The 15,035-nt window shown below is 38.7% G+C and overlaps 1 protein-coding gene across 1 annotated transcript in view; it reads left to right on the top strand.

Annotated features, from left to right (window-relative positions):
• The window catches only part of ASPG (asparaginase), an 87,313-nt gene that overhangs the window by 63,078 nt on the left and 9,200 nt on the right, over positions 1–15,035 (top strand). The gene's annotated exons all lie outside the window — the stretch shown is intronic.

Raw genomic sequence — 15,035 nt, 5'->3', positions numbered from 1 at the left:
CCAACCTTCGCTTTCTTGCGAAGGTTGTTGAGAGTGTGGTGGCGCATCAGCTCCCTCTGGTCCTGGATGAAGCAGATTATCTAGACCCGTACCAATCGGGTTTCAGGCCCGGGTACAGCATGGAGACGGCATTGGTCGCTCTGGTGAATGATCTCTGGAGGGCCCGGGACAGGGGACATTCCTCTGTCCTAGTCCTATTAGACCTCTCAGCGGCGTTCAATACCATCGACCATGGTATCCTGCTGCGGCGTCTCAGGGGATTGGGAGTGGGAGGCACAGTTTTTCAGTGGTTCTCCTCCTATCTCCTGGGACATTCGCAGTCGGTGTTGGCAGGGGTGCAGAGGTCGACCTCGAGGCCTCTCGCTTGTGGAGTCCCTCAGGGGTCGGTCCTCTCGCCTCTCCTGTTCAACATCTACATGAAACCGCTGGGTGAGATCATTCGTGGTTTTGGAGTTGGGTATCATCAGTACGCTGATGATACCCAGCTTTTTATTTCGACCCCAAACCACCCCAGTGATGCCCTCGACGTGATGTCCCGTTGCCTGGAAGCGGTTCGGGTCTGGATGGGGAGGAACAGACTTCAACTCAACCCCGACAAGACTGAGTGGCTGTGCATACCGGCATCCTGGGATATTCAGAATATGGGGGGGTGAGCTATTACCCCCCGTAGATAGGGCTCGCAACTTGGGAGTCCTCCTAGATTCACGGCTTACTTTGGAAGATCACATAGTGGCTGTGACTAGGGGGGCCTTTGCCCAGGTTCGCCTGGTGCGCCAGTTGCGGCCCTATCTAGACCGGGATGCCCTGCGTACGGTCACTCATGCGCTCGTGACCTCTTGTTTAGACTACTGCAACGCTCTCTACATGGGGCTGCCCTTGAAGACCACTCGGAGGCTCCAACTGGTACAGAATGCAGCCACGAGAGTTGTGTTGGGAGTCTCCCGATACTCCCATGTTACACCTCTGCTCCGTGAGCTGCATTGGCTTCCAGTTGTCTTCTGGGTGAGGTTCAAGGTGCTGGTATTGACCTACAAAGCCCTACATGGCATGGGTCCAGAATACCTTGGGGAGCACCTGCGGCCGGCATCAACTTCCCTCCGCCCAGTACGCTCCCACAGAGAGGTTCTCCTCAGGGTGCCACCGGTCAAAGAATGCCGACTGGTGGCCCCCAGGGGGAGGGCGTTCTCTGTGGGTGCGCCGGATTTATGGAACCGTCTTCCGGTTGAGCTCCGGATGGCGCCCGATCTGCGCTCCTTCCGGCGCGATCTAAAGACGTATCTCTTCGAACAAGCTGGCCTGTCCTGATGGGATGGGGTTGGGTTTTTATTATTTTAATGTGTTTTAATCTATTGTAAGAGTTGTGGGCATTTGTTTAATCTCTTTTAATTTTTGTATTTTGTCTTTTAACATGTATTGCCCTGTTCACCGCCCTGAGTACTTCGGGAGAAGGGCGGTATACAAATAAAATTAATAATAATAATAATAATAATAATACTGCGGCATAGGAGTGACATAATCTTTGAATATAAGACTACTTCTGTTTTGTGCTTTCCAAACAGCAATTCCATAAAGCCAATTAATGTAGTATTAATTCCCAAGAATGAGAGGCTTGAAATCTGCTTTGTAAAATCTTGTTTAGTTGTCAAGATTATTAAGAGGAGTGGCTTAAAAAAACCTTTATATTATTTAGGAAATAGATTAATCCACTTAGCCTTTTCTGCATGGGAAAATCCAGTTTAACAGGTTAGTCACAGATGACAGCAAAGTGCTTTGGGGCTGCATTCAACAATCAGAAAAACAATAACTGCATAAAAAAATTTTATTGAGACATTTTGTTTGCTTAGATTGCTTTTCTAACCAAATCATTGTTTCATTTCTCCGTGAAGGCTTTTATTTATTATGGTTCGTTGCACAGTCAGCCAGAATTTCAGACTGGTTTTGGCATTTTTATCTTCCTATCAAGTTCTTCCCAAGGACCTGGGATAGGTAGATGTTATAGTTGGATGGTGTAAAAGGTATCACTTCAGGAAGTAAGCTGTTCTAGATAAAGCTGCCTTCTGCAATTGATGCTGATGGTGTTCAAACTGTGCTCCTGTAGCTTTGGAATTGTACCTTGCTTTGATACTACCTTTCTTTTCTTTTGCCACAGTCATTCTACTTCTGTTTGCAGATTTTAGTATTTTGTGATTTTCTCCATTTCTTTCTCTTTTCTCCTGCTGTCTCCAGGTATTGCAACATCCACTATCTGGACTTTTTTCTTTGTTATCAATAATGTTTAACTCTGGAATGTTATGTAGCAGATGCTTGTTTGACTGAATTCTAAAATTACACAGCACTTTAGCGTCTTCATTTTCTATTACTTTACCTTAGTCCCACATCTGCAAACAAATGATATTTCTTGCAGATGTTCCAATGCACCATTGTTGTTACTTTGTTATGCTGTTGTTTGTAGTAAGTTCATGTGATGTTCTTACAGCAGCAAGCTAGGTGGCCCACTGTTTTTTCAGCTTCTTTGCAGAGGTGGCATTCACTGTCTGTTGCTGTCTTCTCATTTCTGGCTTTATATGTTCTTAAGGTCTGGTTTTTTACTGCCCAAATTAGCTCTTTATCTGTTTCTTCAACTGTCCTTCTCTTAACTATTGCAAGGCCTTGTTGTTTTCTGCTTTACCTACTATTGGCTGTGTAATATTTTGCCTTGTCATATCTTTTCAGTTCTTCATTTGGTCGTTCTTGTAGGCCAAATTGAAAACAGGGGATTTTTGCAATAGATTTATGTTGCTTTTGTCAATGCCGATGGTAACCTTAAAATTTAAGACTGAAGAACTGAAAATCGTGCAGATATTCTTCTAATGCCCTTTTATCTGTACTTGCAAATTCCATGGTCACCTGTTTTTCTTAGTCTGTCAAATTGCTGCATGGATGAAGGGCATGACTTGTGATTATTTTTCTGGTCTCCCTATCCAGACTTTTAATTTTGCTTGAGTCTAGTCCACTCTTCCAGCTGTCTATCTAATAATTGGAATTGCCAAAATGTTGCCTTGATGAAATTTCCTCCACTGAGTTTGTACTAAGATCTCTTCACTGTCATGATGTATTCACTTCTAACCATCTTTGGTATGCGTGATGTTGTCAGTTTGAAGTATGCCCAGGAATTTGTAGTGATATTACTTATCCATATTTTTGATGTTATTCTAAAGAGCATCAATATTCATTCAGTTTTCACTATTTTACTCCTGTTGATAGGAAGGGCGACATATTTGTCCAGTCCAAACTCCATTGCGATATCTTGGTTCTGTATACAGAAAATTTTGAGCAGTGATTCTATCTCACATGGTATTTTTCCATACAGTTCAGTTTGTCTATGTAAGGAAGGTGGGATAACCTGGCAAATATGTTAAACGTATGTTAAAATGTGGCTATTTCACTTGAATACATATATAGGAGTAGCCCCCAAAATCGCCTATACAGTATCTGACTATACTTTCATAAAAAAACATAATTAAGTCAAAATCTATCAGTTTCAATCATATAACATGCTAAATGTGATTGGTTAAGAGTTCTTACCATGTATGGATTCAGGTCATGTGGTCAATATATTGTTCACTGCATTAGTATCTATAAGTGCTTGTTGCTTTTGTCAAAACAGACAAAAAGTAGGGGTATCTGCAGGGAAAGGTCAGCAACACCAAGATGGCAGTCATAATCATGTAATTGAAGCACACCCCTATTTATGTGCACCATTTGAGCATTATTTGTGAAAAGATGTGGGTCTTAGTCATGCAGTTGAGGTCACCATCTTGAAATCTTCTCTCATTCCTCTACATGGATGCCCTTGGCTGCTGGAAGGGCAATGTGTGTGCATGTTCATACACATTCCTGTTTCTGAGAATTATTTATCTGTGAGAGAACAGTTGGTATGTACAGATGGGGGAATCAATTTTATCAAATGGAGTACTTAATTAATTTGAATCAGTAGTTTACTGTGTCTCTCTGTGTTTGTATATATCTGGGTGACTTCACCCTTCTGGTCCCTGAAGGATTATATCTAGCAGGTGCATATGCACAAGTATTATCTCTGTACACGTTTATTATAACTAAGGTTGGAAATTTAGTTTGCAAAGGTGAGGAAAGTTGGATCTTATATTGGATTCTTATCTCTATATAAGTTTTTTTTATCTTTCAAATTCTTCCTTTTGGACTAAGCAGGATCACTAACTTTAGTGTAATTAACTTCAATATACATTTACTTAAATACATTTAATATGTTTATATGTTGTACATTTAATAATTTCTCCTGATTTCACATTAAAAATAATTTTGGTTTACAATTTTTATAGTGGCTTTTATAGCCAAACACTTCCATAGACTGACTTCTGCAATCTGGTGCTTTCTAAATTTATGCTTCAATTTCTGTAATTTTTAGATGCCTTGCAGTCACAGCTTTTGAAATTCTCTGTCCTATTTGGGCCCAACCACATTGGAAGGACCATGCCACCTAATTCCTCTGGGAAAAGGAGGAATTCTCCACTATTATTTCAAAGGGGAACTTTGTCATTAATAATTGCACCATATTTGTCTGCTTTTCCAGTAAAGTTTGGTTCAGAGATCAGAAGAATAATACTATAGTAATCCTATTTCCCATCATTAAGCATTAATGGTAGATATCTTTCTTTTTAAAAAAACGGTAGGGAATATTCAGAGGTAATTCTGCAAATGGTATTTCTGCAATGTGTGTGAGGAAATTTTTTTTGAAATGCTCTAATGAGGTGTTTTGGGACCCAAAGCATCATTTGGCTATCCCTATATATTTTGCATATCTATAGATTCCATTTGTGAAAGACAAGTATTGAAAAAATCTTTGGACAGAATTTAAATTTGTGACCTCCTTAATATTGTTGTTGTTAGTTGCGAAGTCATGTCCGACCCATCGCAACCCCATGGACAATGTTCGTCTGGGCCTTCCTGTCCTCTACCATCTTCTGGAGTCCATTTAAGGTCACGCCTACTGCTTCAGTGACTCCATCCAGCTACCTTATTCTCTGTCGTCCCCTTCTTCTATTGCCCTCAATCTTTCCCAGCATTAGGCTCTTCTCCAGTGAGTCCTTCCTTCTCATTAGGTGGCCAAAGTATTTGAGTTTCAACTTCGGGATCTGGCCTTCTAAAGAGCAGTCAGGGTTGATCTCCTCTAGGACTGACCGGTTTGATCGCCTTGCAGTCCAGGGGACTCACAGGACTCCTTAATATATCGCATTGCTAAGGTGTCATGTGAGCTGACTCACAGTTGTTCTCATCTCAACTGCCAAACCAGATTTAATGTTTTAGGAAAGAAAGTATATAGCAGGAACATAAGTATCCATTTAAAAAATGACTCTGCAATAACATATTTGACCAGAGATCAGATTTAACTGACATCCCTGTTTCCATACTTAGGAAAAAAGAAGGTGAGCCTTGACCTTTTCATCTCTGGGTTGCTTCTCTGAATAAAATGTGAAAACATAAGAATATTTTAAAATGCTGTTCATTTATGATTATAGCTGTTAGGAAAAAAATAGGCTTCTGACAGAACTTTGACCATGCCTCTTATACCAGATTATCTTTCTCATAAAATAAAATATGGAGTATATTTTTATAGTCTGAATCTGTACTAGGTTTTATAGGAAATGCATAAAAAGATATAGGCAGGCAGACTCATTGCATGAATGTGCTCCAGGTGGAATTACTTTCCCTGCATGTAAAATCTCTACTTTGCTTATCAAGGTTTTTCACCAATTCAGAAGGATAATATCTTCACTATCTGGGAGATAGTTTTCAGCTGTAAACAACTGAATTGCCCATCAAGATTTAATGTACTTGTTGGGAGGATTTAAGGTGGGAAGGTATGCAAGAGTTCCTGGAAAAAGTGAGTCAGCTACTAAGCCACCATCAGGTATGGTATCTTGCAAGGTGTTTACATCTACTTGGTTTTCCAAGCCTAGGTAGGCAACAAAGTCCTATGACAAAGCTTTTGATGGACAGTGATAGAAACGATGGGCTATGTTTTAATTGGTAGATCACAAACTGTACTTCTTTTAACAGACACCAGCCATGGCTGGCTTCTTAAACTTAGCTGGCCTCCAGATGACTGGACTTCCACTTCCAGAATTATCAGTAATGACTATGTTGTCCATGGTATTAATCTATGTTATAGAAACATAGAAAACTGATGGCAGAAAAAGATCTAGTGGTCCATCAAGTCTGCCCTTTGAGTTCTTCGTTTTCTGATTTTTTATTAATGTATTACTTCAAAAAATTATTTTATTTTTTATTTATTTTAATTTTTGCTGGATCTCAAAAGCCCTAATAAGCAGGCATATACATAGAATGAAGGCTATTGCTAAGCACATTGATTTGTGCTTAGATTGTAAGCCGCCCTGAGTCTTCGGAGAAGGGCGGGATATAAATGGGATAAAAAAAAATAGCAATAGCACTTAGTATTATATAGCACTTAATAGTGCTTTACAACCTTTTGGGCACCAGGGACCAGTTCCGTGGAAATAGGTTTTTCCATGGACCAGAAGGTGTGTGGTTTTGTGTGCTGCCTGCATCTCATGGATGGGGCTTTGCTTGCTATGGCCCGGTACTGGTCCACTGACTGGGGGTTGGGGACCCCAGCTTTACAGCCCTCTCTAAGCAGAGGAACAAAAGATCAACTCCTAACAGACAAAATGATCTTGGAAAAGTGCAAGAAAAAGAAGACCAACCTGAATGTGGCATGGATTGACTACAAAAAGGCATTTGACTCTCTGCCACATGACTGGATAATCAAGTGTCTAGAAATAACAGGAGTCAGTAGAAACATCAGAAAATTTGTGCAATGGCACAATGGAAGACACAGTTGCAGGTCAATGGTGAAAGACTGGGAGAGGTTAATATCAAGAGAGGAATATTTCAAAAAGATTCATTGTCACCACTAGTATTTGTTATTGCACTGTTTCCTCTGTTAACAATACTGAATAACTCAGGACATGGCTATCAAACATCAAAAATATCTGCCAGACTATCCCACCTCCTTTACATGGATGATCTGGCTGTATGGAAAAATATCATCTGAAATAGAATCACTGCTGAACACTGTCCGTATATATAGCCAAGATATTGCAATGGAGTTTGGCTCGGACAAATGTGCCACACTTATTCTCAAACAAGGAAAAATAGTGAAAACTGAAGGAAAAAAGATGCCCCATGAAAATAACATTAAGAGTTTGGATGAGGAAGATTACTACAAATACTTGGGTATCCTTCAAGCTGACAACATCAAGCACACTGAAGTCAACAAAAAGATTAGAGGTGAATACATTAAGAGAGTGAAAAAGATCTTAAAATCCAAACTCAATGGAGGAAATATCGTGAAGGCAATCATCTCCTGGGCAATTCCAGGCATTAGATACACAGCTGTAATAGTGGACTGGACACAAACAGAACTAAAAGCAATGGATAAGAAGACCAGAAAAATAATGACAATGAATCATGCCCTTCATCCACGCAGTGACGTTGACGAGCTCTATCTACCAAGGCAAATAGGTGGACGTGGAATGCTGCAAGTACATCAGATGGTTGAAGAAGAAAAAATGGCTTTGGAAGAATATCTGAAGGACAATGATGAAGATGCACTGAAATTAGTATATCAGGAAGGCTTACTGACTACTGGAGAGACCAAACTGGCCTACAAGAAACACCAAATGAAGAAGAGAAGCATGGGAAGACAAAGCACTACATGGCCAGTACATTAAAAGAAAATAGCTGGGAAAGCAGATAATAACAAGACCTGGCAATGGCTAAGAGTAGGAAAGTTGAAGAAAGAGACCGAGGGACTAATTCTGGCTGCACAAGACCAAGCCTTAAGGACAAATGCATACAAAGTCAAAATTGAGAAGACAGCAACAGACAGTAAGTGCCGCCTATGCAAAGAAGCTGAAGAAACAGTGGACCACCTGGTAAGCTGCTGCAAGAAGATCGCACAGACTGACTACAAGCAGCGGCATGACAAAGTAGCAACAATGGTGCATTGGAAGATCTGCAAAAAATATCATTTGCCTGTAAGCAAGAACTGGTGGGATCATAAAATAGACAAAGTCATAGAAAATGATAAAGTTAAACTGCTCTGGGACTTCAGAATTCAAACAGACAAGCACCTGCAACATAACACCCCAGACTTAACAATTGTCGATAAGAAAGACAAGTCTGGATAGTGGATGTGGCAGTGCCTGGAGATAGCAGAATAGACAAGAAAGAACTGGAGAAGATAACAAAATACAAAGACCTACAAATAGAAATAGAAAGACTGTGGCAAAGGCAAGCAAGGGTAATACCAACAGTAATAGGCACTTTGGGTGCAATCCCAAAACAAGTGGAGCACCATTTGAACACCATTGGCATTGACAAATTCACTATTAGTCAATTGCAAAAGGCCTTACTAGGAACTGCTTCCAACCTGCAACGATATCTGTAATACCATCAAACATCCATATCTGCCTATCCCAGGTCCTGGGTAAGGACTCGATAGGTAGACAAAAATGCCAAATCCAGTCTGAACATCTGGCTGATTGTGCGATGAATAATAATAATAATAATAATAATAATAATAATAATAATAATAATAATAATAATAATAATAATAATAATAATAATATAATGTTGGAAGGGACCTTGGAGGTCATCTAGTCCAACCCCCTGCTCAGGCAGGAAACACTATACCATTTCAGACAAATGGCTGTCCAGTCTCTTCTTAAAAACTTCCAGTGTTGGAGCATTCACAGCTTCTGGAGGCAGGTTGTTCCACTGGTTAATTGTTCTAACTGTCATGGACAGCTCCCACTCCAAAAAAACCCCCAAAGGCTTGTGATCCTATAGAAAGTGTGTCTTATTTTTTTCTTGGCCAAGATTATCATCCATCTAGCTTTGAATTGTGTAGAGCACTGCACTCCAAAAAGTAAGAGGTGAGAGTAGAAGAAAAACTAAATGTATTTACTTACAGTTAAATGCTATTGAATTTACTTTCTAGTCATGTAGTTTATATTTTTCTCTTTTATCTCATAAAACGAGCATTTGGAGCAGCATTTGTAGGACTCTGACTGTTACACTCCTTGGGATATGCCATATGGTTTAGGTCCCTAGGTTGTGCATTCTCTTGTGTTAAAACCTAAATAGAGCACTTCCCCGAGTCCCCTAAGTGTCTGCAAGTTTTTAGATTGTGTTTGATCAAACACAATACTGCTGCTATGCTATGTCTTTTAATCAAGCATAGATAATGATTTACATTTTGTCATTTTTGCTTTGAAATATTGATCCATAAAGGCCTTAGATTTATAGATGAATTAATAAACTTCTATCTTAGCCTTTTTCTTAAATTTATTTAAAAACAGGTCTTTTGGATATCTGAAGTTTAGCTGAAGACTTATATCTTTCAGCATATTACTAATCTTATGTATATCTAAAACGGTGGAAAGGAGACAATTTGTGATACATCTGATGAAACAGTTTAAGTAAATTTCCTGACTCATAATGAAAGAAAGGGCTGAAATCTAAAAGGCAATTTTTCCATGCCTGGAACATCATTAACCCAATATGTGAACCATGAGGAGATTGGAATGGTTAAATAAATGACTTGTACTAATCAATTCCATTCTTTTTAATGGTGATATCTTGATGTGTAAGAAAATAGAAAAAAAATTAAATTATGAACCCACAATTTAACTGTGAATGATGTAATCTTTTGGTATGGAAACTGTGTTATAAAACATCACACAGAATCATGAGAATATTTATGCTGCAAAATTGGATCCTTGTTTCTGCTTTCAACCAGGATAGGAGGACAGGAAGGAAATGTATAAGCTCCATTCACATATTGACCTTAGAAGTGATGATGCCCTTCTATGAGGATATTTTATTTATTATTTATTCATTTATTTATTTTTACAGTCATATCTCTACACCCCTACTTCCAACAACTCAAGGCAAGTTACAATAATATCGTTGTGGTCAAAATAGACTGATAAATTCATAAAAATAATCTTCCCATAATAACTCAGGTTCACTGTTTGCACCAGAAACCCTTTAGAGGAAGGCAATCTTGGCTGCTTTGTGAAAAACAAGAAAGGTAGGGGTCTCTTTGCACCTGAGAGGCAAGGCATGCCATAGTGTGAGGACCATTAATGTGAAGATGTGGCCCTGGGACATACTTCTTTCACCTCCCACAAATTGGGAGCACAGGCATCAGTAGGGATTTATAAATTAAAACAGCACCTTGGATTAGTCCTTGAAATCTGTCAGCAGTTGAGTCCCGGGGGACTGAGGCAATGCTTCTAAACCCATTGTGCTTTTCCCTCCAAGTAGCTGAGCTACTGCATATTGAACCAATTGCAGCTTTTGAGTTGCTTTCAAAGGTGCCTCATGTAAAGTAAATTGAAGGAGTCTAAAGACAAGGTGATAAAGATAGGAGGCACAGCAGCAAGAGCATCCTAGTTTGAGAAGGGCCATAACTTCTTAGACATAGAATGAATGTTATAGAAAACTAGTCAAACACTCATTGTAATTAATGATGTTAATGTGAAGAACATAAAGTATTCTCTATTTGGAAGCAGTCTCTATTTAGACATATTAAACTCTGTTTCCTTCCATTATATGCTCAGATTTTTTTGCATTCCTTCTTTGGAGTGAGTGGTACATAGTCCCTATTCTGAAGGGAAAGGTCTTCATGAACCACTAGGACTGCACCTACCTCTTCTTTGCTATCTTTCTGTAAGTTTTGCTTTTTCAACTGCTTTTGATGTTTTGACTTTGGATTTTTGATGACAGTGGAATATGTCAGAATCCTGTATCTCAGCAGTGCAGAACTTGTCTCTCTCTTGATATTACTGATGTATCTCTTCCAAAAGACTATAGATGGTCGTGAAGGCTGCTGGGAGTTGTAATTCAATAAGATTGGTGGGACCATGAAATCTTAGTTGTGTTGATGAAGATGGCAACAATCAAAAACTAGATACCAGTGTAGGACATAGTTTCAGACCTTTGGAAAGCAATTTGCTATTTTACAAGTCTAACACATTTTGTGCCCAAGACAAAAACAAGATGACATTCTCTCTTTAATATCACTTGAGGGCAGCAGGCTAGCTTAGTGAGGTACAATGCAGGTTCCATGATACAGCTGTAGCCCTACTCTCACTACCTCCATGCTACAATCTGCCCTTGGTATCTAAGGTAAGGCAGCTGCTTTTCTTAGCCTAACATTGACTTTGTTTCTTCACTCATTGAAGTTGGAATCTCACCAATACAAAGTATGCAATTGTATGGTTGATCTATGGCCACTCCTTAATAATGGAGTATCTGCAAAAGAATCCCATTATCTTAGCTAGATTCTACAGAGGCTCACTTTAAGTATCAGCCTTTCTTTCCATTTGGTTCAGAACAAACAATGGAGAAGAGGTATTAATTTACAGCTTTCCAATCACTCACTCACAAAGAGAATAAAAGTTTTTTTTCTTAGTCTTGGTTCTCCAATTGAGCATAGGTTTTCCTATCTAGTGCTAAAGAATATATATTAAAAATGGCAGGCATCCTTCCGTGAGTTTTACCAACTATGGATGTTATTCTTGGCCGTTATTTTCATTTCTGGGATGTTTCAGTAGGTTGATTCCACTATTTTCCAATGCTTGATGCTCCCAAAGGCTTACATATTTTTATGAGCAGTTCTGGATTGAGAAGTGACCTTAGAGGCAGGAAAGATATGAAATTGCTAGTTCTCTTTAATTCTTATGGGAAATCCTTGCTGCTTCTTGTGACATATCATTGACTTTTTTCAAGTCTAAGGTGAGGTGACACATTCAACATAAAAAATAATAACTTTATTTTCTCTGTCTTATTTGATCTTTCTTCCAAGGTTAGTGTGTTAGTGTGAGGTGAGTTAAGGTTGAAAATTCTCTACAGCTATGTGAAGATTCAATTTAAAGTGGTGATTCAGTTATATTGTCTTAAAATCAAATCTTTGAATTAAATTGCCAAGTCAACTCCATGCATCAAATTGGGTGCTTTGTAATTGATTTGGCAATTTGATGAACTTTTGCATGTTTATACACCTTTTTCTTCTGATTGATAAACTGATTGATAAAATTGTTATATCAACAGTTTAACAGTTTAGGTGATTACACATACCTAGAACTTGTGACTAATCAAATCTACTTTATAATTTACTTCTAATGGTAATCTTAATAAACATTCATAATAAGTACTAAGTATCTGTAAAGCATGTCCAAGTGTTTAAAATATTTCACCTGCATTCTTGTACCACATATGTTACTGGGAATTATTCCCATATTGCACATAATGGTTTTGAGAAGAGGTTGGTCAAAAAGTACTTAGCAGAGGCAATGGTACTCTGTCAGCTTTCTGGTTTGTAGTTTAATCTTGTCCATTACAAACCTACCTCTTTTACTTAGAAATAACAGCCATAATAATGATTTATGTGCCTTTACCAGGGAACAGTGCAAAGAAAACAAAGCAAAAAAAAAATAGCACTAAAACAACCAATATAACAATAAATATATTTAAATGAATGCCCTGAGTATATATACACTAATAATAATTTAAAATTAACCTAGAATTAATCTGGAATTATCAGCTATATAATGGTTAGAGTGGAACAACTAGAATTTATACTAATCCACAAAGTAAATAAAAATATTTAAAGGCCATCAGATTTCTATAAAGATGAAGGGAGCTGATTTCAGAGTCACAGGGCCAGACTCATAACTTGAAACCATAACCCTCTATGGAGATATCACAATAAGGCTCTGCTCAGAGAAATATAATGAACAGAATTTTAGGGAGAAAAAAGGGCAGTAAATACTGAAGGATACAGAATCATAGGGCTAGAAATGATCTTGGAGATTTTCTAGTCCAACCCCATTTCTAGGCAGGACTCTGTATTCTGTCCTAGACAAATAGTTGTCTATTTTGTTCTTGAAAACTTCCAGTGACCTCCCAGAACTTCCTGAACTTTGGGAGTTAAGCTGTTCCATTGACTAATTGTTCTCACTGACAGAAAATTGCTCCTTAGTTCCAAATTGTTTCTTGTCCTACCCTGAAGTGCTTTAGAGAACAAATAAATCTATTCTGTGACAGCCCTTCAAGTATTGGAAGATGGCTATCATGTCACACCTAAGTCTTCTCTTTGTTAGGCTAAACATAGTTCCCTTAGTCTTTCATCAAATGGTTTAGCCTCCATACCCCTTTGTCATCTTTGTTGCTCTTCTATGCAGTCTTTCTAGGGCCTCAGCATCTTTTTTTTTTTTTGAAAAGTTTTAAAATACAATTTTCCTTTGAAAAACCCCCCTTCCCCCTCCCTCCTCCCCTCCCTACCTCCCCCCTATCTCCCCCCCTCCCCCTCTCCCTCCTCCCTCCCCTACCTCCCCCCCTCTACTTCCCCTCCTCCCCCCCTCCCCCCCGCCTTCCCAGAGCAAAATACAAGGTATATATCTAAAAAGCAATCATAAACAATCATATACTAACAATTATAAACTCTAAATCCATCACTCTCTAGCTTATATAGAGTAAACCAATCCTTAACAATACTAAATATGTATAAAGAACTAAAATAAAAGAAAACTAGCATCATTCCCATCTATGTTCTTCCACAATTCACTATTACCTAAACATATTCTCACTTACACATCACAAGCACCTATCCCTATTAACCTCTCTAGCCAAAATAGTCTATAATAGATAATTCTTAGACAAATTAACCCGCATTAACCCACAAAAGTTTCTTCCTCTTCCTCTGTAGTAAATTGTCCATTAATTCCAAATTAAAAATTCTGTTACCATACATATCATCCCAAAACTCTTAAAAACACAACTACCACTTAACTATAAGTATATTGTGGAAGTTCCATAGATTTCTACTGGTCTTATTTTTTTATCTTTTTTGAGCGTTTTAAGGCAGCACGCGTCACCCTCCGTTCTCTAGGATCATCCAAAAGAGTTGCAGCTTGATCTCTTCCTATACCCTTCTCGTCTATCTGTCCATCTTCATCCTCTTGATGTTCTCCTTCTCCAGATCCCTCTGCAGCTTCCAGAAGTGTTGATGGGGTTGCTTTTAAAACATTGTTGTAAAAATCATGCGCTTGCTTCACAGTACCCAAACAGTACCTTTTGCCATCATACATGAAGCTCAACCCAGCTGGGATCTCCCATCTGAACCTTATATCTCTTAGCTTGAGCTCTTGCACAAGAAATATAAAGTCCTTCCTTCTCTTTAAAATCTTTGGAGGAATTTCTTTTAGAACCAAAACTTCTTGACCAGCAATCACAACTTTAGTATCATAGGCAGCTTGTATAACTTCATCTCTAATTTCCCTTTTTACAAAATAAACCACCACATCTCTAGGCAGCTTTCTCTGCTTAGCAATCCACGAATTCACACGAAACACTTTGTCCATGCCTTGTTTTATTTCAGATGCTGGATGGTTCAATACCCCCTCAAAAGCCTCAGAAACCAGCTGCTTTAAATCTTCTTTAATATTCTCTTTTAGGCCTCTAATTCTAACAGCAAACTGCATCTGGTAAAATTGAGCCAGACTCTGTTCGCTATCCATTTTGTCTTTTAAATCTTCAATTTCCAATACTTTTGCTTCTAATATAGCATTCTTTTGAGTCAAGTCTTCCACTTGGTCATCCAGCACCTCCACACATTTAGCTACTTTATGCACTGAGGACAAAATGTCTACCTTCATCTCTCTAAGTTTCTGCTCCATCCTTTCTTCCATTCTCTGCTCCAATTTCTCCAATTTCTCCTCCATCTGTACAAATTTAGCACCCATTGACTCCAAAATTAACTGGGTATGTTTTTCAAGATCCTTCGATGTCAATACATCAGGAGAATGCAACGCCTGCAATAATGATTGTTGTTGCACCGGAGAATTTCCAGCACTCCGAAAAGTTCTAGGGGGAGGTTTAGCCGCCATCTTTTACTTACAATTGTGACGCACTTTCACTTTAAGTTT

Source organism: Vipera ursinii (genome assembly GCF_947247035.1).
Source record: "Vipera ursinii genome assembly, chromosome: 1".
Classification (NCBI taxonomy): domain Eukaryota; kingdom Metazoa; phylum Chordata; class Lepidosauria; order Squamata; family Viperidae; genus Vipera; species Vipera ursinii.
This window is presented reverse-complemented; position numbering and strand designations above follow the sequence as displayed.